We start from the raw sequence: 6,381 nt of genomic DNA, 5'->3' as shown, positions 1-6,381 counted from the left end.
TTTTCACATCCATTTGATGCAACTCCAAATCATAATGAGCTACTAATGCCATTATTATTCTTAGTGAGTCCTTTTTCGAAACAGGAGAAAATGTCTCCTTGTAATCAACACCATCTTTCTGAGTGTAACCCTTAGCAACAAGTCTAGCTTTATACCGTTCGATATTACCACTAGAGTCGTGTTTGGTTTTAAAAACTCATTTGCATCCGACTCTTTTACAGCCATGTGGTAATTCAACGAGATCCCAAACTTCATTATGTTGCATGGATTTCATTTCTTCTTTCATGGCATTAATCCATTCCTTTGACTCTTCACTTTTTACAGCATGTGAAAACGAAACTGGATCCTTATTGATTCCAATATCATAATCTGATTCTTGCATATAAACCAGATAATCATCAGAAATAACTGACCTACGATTTCTTTGAGGTCTTCTTAATGCTACTTGTTGTGGTTCATGCATATCAGCATTATGCATATCAGCATTATGTAAGTCATTTCCTTCAGGAAGTACTTCTTCATTTATATGTTGTTCATTATCATCATGCTGTTCTACAACAGTTGGAACAATATTTGGAGTAATAGTAGATGGAGGAACTATTCTAGGCAATGTAACATTTACCCTTGTTTCCTTTATTTCTACTATTTCTCTTCTTGTACTCCCACTGACTTTACCATTCTCAATGAATCTTGCATTACCAGTTTCTACAATTTCTTGGACTATGATTAGGACAGTAAAACACATACCCTTTAGATTTCTCAGGGTAACCTAAAAATTACCCACTGATCGTTCGAGAATCTAATTTCTTTTCATGTGGATTATAAATTCTCGCTTCCGCTGGACAACCCCAAACATGCAAGTGTCTTAAGCTAGGTTTCCTGTTAGTCCATAACTCAAAAGGAGTCTTTTGAACAACTTTACTAGGAACCCTATTCAACAAATAATTAGCGGTTTTGAGAGCATACGACCACAAATTCTTAGGTAGTGTAGAATCTGACATCATACTCCTAATCATATCCATTAACGTCCTATTGTGCCTTTCTGCTACACCATTTTGCTGTGGTGTACCTGGCATTGTGTATTGCGCACATATGCCATGACTTTCGAGGAATTTTGAAAATGGACCTGGACACTGGCCTGACTCATTATATTTACCATAATATTCACCACCTCTATCAGACCTTATGATTTTCACCTTTTTATCTAATTGCCTCTCAACTTCCTTTACAAACGTCTCAAGGACATTCACAGATTGAGATTTTTCATGAAGCAAATAGACATAACCATAACGGGAAAAATCGCCAATGAAAGTGATGAAATACTTTTCTCCATTAAAGGCTGGAGTGTCCATAGGTCCGCAAATATCAGTGTGTATTATTTCAAGAAGCTGGCTGCTTCTAGTGGCTCCTTTCTTATTATGTTTGGTTTGTTTACCTTTAATACAATCCACACATAATTCTAGATCACTAAAGTCCAAATTTTGACAAAATTTCATTACTTACTAGTCTCATCATTCTTTCTTTGGATATATGACCTAGTCTTTTATGCCACAAGAAAGCAGAATTTTCATTCACCATGCTACGTTTACATCCAACATTATTTACTACATTCAACAAGGAATTCGCATAAGTGTCATTCAGTTTCAATTTATATAAACCATCAATTAGAATACCAGAACCGACATTATTAGTATTCTTATATAAATCAAAACAACGAGATCCAATCACACATCTAAAACCAGAATTTTCCAATTTACTTGCGGAAATAAGGTTTCTAGATAATGAAGGTACATAAAGGGTACTGCATAAGTCTAATACATATTCACTTTCCAGAATTAGACGATAAGTCCCAATGCCTTCAATTGAAGATTTCATTCCGTTTCCCATAAAGAGAAAACGATCTTCATTTGGATTTATGGTTCGGATCGTAAGAAATCCCTGCATATTGTTGGAAACATGAGTTGTAGCACCAGTATCAAGCCACCATGTATTAATGGGAACTTCAACTAAATTTGATTCAAAACATACGAAAGAATCATGTGTATTCATGGGAACTCCTGCAAATGAAATAACTATAAGCTCATAACTAACGCGATTCAGATGTAGACATAATAGTATAAAATAGCACTCCTTTGGGTAGATACTATCCTATACTTAACATAATTAAATACCAAAACATAAGTAGGTAACAAATATGTTCAATTAAATAGAACTGACATCTTTGGATGATCAATGTTTATTTAATCAAAATATTTATCAAACCTCATCATGTCAACTAGTTATAGAACAAGACTTTCCTTTGGGTAAGTTCTCAGGTTCTATCATTAGTGACGCCAGTTCTTAATTGGTATTATTATAAGTGGCAATTTCTATCAATAATCATTATGTCACTTATGCACTAAATGATTATTCTGATTTTGACCACTTTGGTGATTAACAAAATCATAAATCTCATGTGCTTAAATAATTTACATACCTTATGCAAAACAATCAGTCATAGAGCAATTAATTTTATGCCCAAATTTCACACGTCAATCGTAACTGTAACTTTCCTACAGGAGTTCTACTCAACTCTGTACTAAAAATGATTGCTTTGTTAGTCTTCTTACAGTGCACAAATTCGATTATCTACCAGGATTCAATAAGAACTCTTACAGAATGAACAACCAGGTTGTAATAGCATATCGCATTCTGAATTCTTATAGAATGAACATAATTATAATTCCCTTTCGAAATGAACATGATGAATGAACATAATTTCGAAATCGAAATGAACATGATGAATTAACATAATTTCGAAATCGAAATGAACATAATTCCCTTTCGAAATGAACATGATACGCACATCGCATTTACATGTTTCGAAATGAACATGATTTACGTAATAGCACATCGCATTTTAATACATTCATTTAGCCCCAAACCATGCCCTCATTTCTTACAAGTTCGAAAACTTTATTGCAATTCTGTAATCGTTCCATATCAACCCGACGCTGATTAATGGTAACATATATAAATTAAATCTATAATGTAATGTAATAGAGGATTTACGCAATTCAATCAGGCAATCAAAGGAGCGTATAGATGTTGTTACGCGTGTACATGAGCATGCATATAGTATTTGTGTAGCGATAATGCTTGTATAATAGGCACATAAAAATCCCAGAGGTCGAGGGATCGAAACCTATTAACTTGTGAGGCATGTAATCTTTGAAAAATGAGAGGTTGTTTGAGAGTACCCGACGCTGATTGCAGCCAGAGAAGGCCTTTCTGTAAAGCAATAATCGACGCATGCCAACATAAGAGGGATCCAGTCCGCCATTGGAGGGCTCCAGCAATCCTGCAAAGAATTCAGCTTTGCGTTCCAAATCCTCCTTATCGCCGTCATTTTGCAAATTTTCAGTGGCATTTTGGAGTCCTTCTCTGATGGGATCTTTTACCTGCTCTTCCATGCTTACATATTCATTTTGGTATGTCCTGTAATGTATCTATTACGGAGAGCAGTGGACTGACGTCCACCCTTCTCGCCCAGCTTGATAGGTTTCGTGTTAGAGAGCCAAATAGGCCAATTAAAAAATCCGAACTGGCGCGTTTCACCAAGAAAGTGCAGGTAGGATACTTGATTAATACACAGTACAGAAGGGAGACGGAGCAGATAAGGGCACATGCAAAGGAGGCGTTGGCATTTTATGAGGATCTCCTTTTAAAAAGAATGAGGCGATCGAGGATGGAATGATAAAACAGATTCCAATGATTTCGACTTAAGAAAGAACTCAATTACCAATAAGCCACGATGGGCGAAACGAATCTTGATTGGATTTGATTAACATCATGAGTAAAGCACATAACAGATCAATTGCAATCATAGGAAATATTCAGTTATTGATTGGTAGCTCTGATACCAAATGTAAATCTATTTCGATTAACAGCCCAAAGATCATCAATACTGAATATTTCACAAACAGAACTTAATATGATAGATGACATACCTTGATTAACAGCGGAAGATGTAATGGCTGCCATCTACTTTGATCTGACTCCTGACTGTTCCTCTTCTTCAGAATTCGGTTTCTCTCCTCTTGCCCTCACTTCCTTTATGTGCTTCTTGATGGAGAAGAATGCAACTCTTGTGTGTGGGAGAGAGAGGACCCAATCCTTTATATATTATTTAACTCTAATCTGGTACGTCCATCATATACCAATTCAACGCTTAAGATCTAATGCTTTAGATTAGAAACTGCTTTAGTGCTTTAATGCTTTAAACTACTTTAGTGCTTTAATGCTTTTAACCGGGTCACATTAAAGTTTAGAAACTGCAGATTTCTAACATAACATACATCATAATTGCATAGTGGAGGTATGTCACGCCACGCAACCATAATTTCGATAAGAGTCAATAGGGTGACGGGCATGCTACCAAAAATCCCACTAACCTTGCTCATCCACTCAGGGAAAATTAACAAAATATTGCTCATCCACTCAGGGAAAATTAACAAAATATTATTATATAATCATAATAATAAATAAACAATTATATAGGTATAAGATAATATTTGGAAGGATGTACATTAATATAAAAGAATTTAAATTTTAGTTAAGAAATTAAACCCATTTGAATGTAACTTTTCTATTATTTAATATAAAAAAATTAATACATAGTATAAAATATAATATTTTGGTGAATCTAAATTCAAAACCAATTAAAATAATTTTAAAAATTTAATTATTAAAAATAGATAAAACACGGAAGGAAAAATGCCGAAAGTTCGTGGAATGTTAATCAGAATGAAGCTGCAATTGAATAAACATAGTCGTATAAGTCTCCCCGAAGTCCTTAAAGTTCACCTCCCGAAAAATCATCAAATAAAAGTAAAAATATTAAGAGTTAAACATTATAAAAGATATAATTTGGACTGGATTGGTCATGAAGAGTTGCCTTTCTTCAGGTCAATGGTAATTCGAAATGGGTTGCATTTGAGATGCGGGACACGCCATCAACATTTTAGTGTGATCCACTTTAAAGTGGATGACTATAAATTTAGATGGTAAACTTTTATTAGGATTATATTTTTATAATTAATTTAATTTATATATATTTAGACGGTAAATTTTTAGTAAGAATATATTTTTATAATTAATGTAATATATTTGTATATAATTAATTTTAAAATAAAATAATTATACTTAAATTATAAATTTTAATATATATATCAAAGAGATTTATAATAATCAGTGAATAAGCGCGTTGTTAAGGCGCTTTGTAAGCAAAGGTCACCGGTTTTAGTCTCGCCGATACCAAAAATCCAGCATGGTTTTTGCTAGTGCAGCTTAGGCCGGGTGCGATCCCGGGTGCCTTTGATGGCTTAAATCCCCCTGAGTCGTGGTCTCTCAGCCACAGGGTAAGCGTGATTTTCAAGATTCACCCATTTATCAACCAAAAATAATAATTTTCAGTGTATATATATATATATATATATATATATATATATATATATGTTTGTTGTTTTGTTTTTTAATTAAAGCTTATAAAAATAGTTCTTCAAAAATTGTTTTGAAGTTTTTTTTTAGTCTATAGAGGCCATTTCAAAATGAGTATATATTTATTTATCAATGCATGTTCTACATATTTGTTTTAAATAAATAAACATATTGATATCTAACTCAATACATAAAGCTTATAAAAACAGAGACTACAATTCTGAGAAAATAGAATAATGATGAAAATGTTGAGTGTCGATAAAATGTTCTTTTTCCACCATTTGGCTTGCCAGAAGAGAGAGAGACTCTTTTGCACATCTTTCAATTGACATGTTGAATTCTTGATATATGTGAGTTGCTACCACTTCCTGAAAGACCTCTTCCAGTTGGGGAATATTTTGACGCCAGAAAGCACTACATTCACTAGAGTACCCTTGTCAATATACCAATCCAAAACCTCTTTTGAATGGCCGAAGAGTTGGAGCTTCCTTAATCCATGGCTTTTTGCAAATATTAAGTAAAATGTGAATCCAATTAGTTATGATTTAATGTTGGAACCTTTCCCTAGCCCTAGACTGATATAGAAGTAATGCTCATTTGATAAATGAAACACAATAGCAGGCCCACATTTTTCAGGATGATGTATTTTTTTGCCATTGAAGAAGGCGCAAGCAAATAATTCATCAATTATTTGAAGAACACACCTACAAATTTTCCGCCTCTTTTGTCCATCATCTATTTAATCCATGGCTATTTTAATTTTAGGTAAACCACTAGAATATTTGGTTTGTGCGTTAACTCCCTATACTGCTAGTGTACCCCCTTATTGTTATTAGTGCAACCCCCTTATTGTATTGTTGTGCTCATGTATTCCCCATGTTTCTATTATTGTGCCCCATAGAA

This window comes from Pinus tabuliformis, chromosome 1_1 (assembly GCF_031772625.1).
Source record: "Pinus tabuliformis cultivar Carrire ecotype Pingquan chromosome 1_1, CPIR1, whole genome shotgun sequence".
In the NCBI taxonomy this organism is placed as follows: Eukaryota; Viridiplantae; Streptophyta; class Pinopsida; order Pinales; family Pinaceae; genus Pinus; species Pinus tabuliformis.
Note: the sequence above shows the minus strand (reverse complement) of the source record.